Source organism: Myotis davidii, unplaced genomic scaffold (assembly GCF_000327345.1).
Source record: "Myotis davidii unplaced genomic scaffold, ASM32734v1 scaffold642, whole genome shotgun sequence".
Taxonomy (NCBI): domain Eukaryota; kingdom Metazoa; phylum Chordata; class Mammalia; order Chiroptera; family Vespertilionidae; genus Myotis; species Myotis davidii.
Genome location: NW_006293957.1, coordinates 613,164 through 613,916, shown reverse-complemented (window position 1 = coordinate 613,916; position 753 = coordinate 613,164).

Below are 753 nucleotides of genomic sequence, written 5' to 3'. Positions count from 1 at the left end.
GGAAGGCAGGCTGGGCAGGCCTCCCACCAGCACCGGCCCGCGCGCGGGTGCTGGAAGAAAGAGGGCCTGACACTCATCATGGCCACTGGGGCTCAGGTTTTGAAAATGTTTGAGCTGGGTTGATCAAGCAATTGTTTATAAATATTTATTAAAATAGACTTGGGCCTTTAAACTTCTTTAAAATAGCAGTAATAGCTAGCGTTGAGCAGGCATCTGGGAGCTTGTGCTGAGTTGGAACCGGTACCTGGTCTCCCCTCTGGGCAGCGACACGCAGTTGGAGTGGAGGCTTCTCTCGTGTGCAGGACGCTTAGCGCTCCCCCCTGCCCCCGGCCCGTGGGCCTCTCTGCACACTCGAAACCTTTCATGCGAGTGCGTTACAACACTTCTGAGCACTGAGCTTCCAGGGACTTTCTGCCGAATATGTCCCTTCTCCCAAGAGAGGGAAGCAGCTAGGTGTGCCCCTCGCAGGAAGCCCAGGAAGCCCGTGTCTCATTCCCAGGGTAACCCCCAGGCCCAGGGAGGGGCATGAGTGAGCTCCCACCAGGCCCTGTTCAGCGAGGGGCTGTGAGAGAGCCAGGCGCAGGAGGGCCTGCAGGTTCTGCAGGAACTGCAAAGTGCCTTGGACATTCTGTTATTTTTGGGAAGTTCAAAGGCACAGGGACAAGGAGGTTGCAGACTGTAGAGAAAGGCTCTAGGCAGCTTTCTCTAAAACAAAACAAAGCAAAATAAAACAAAATTAAATTATCAGGGACT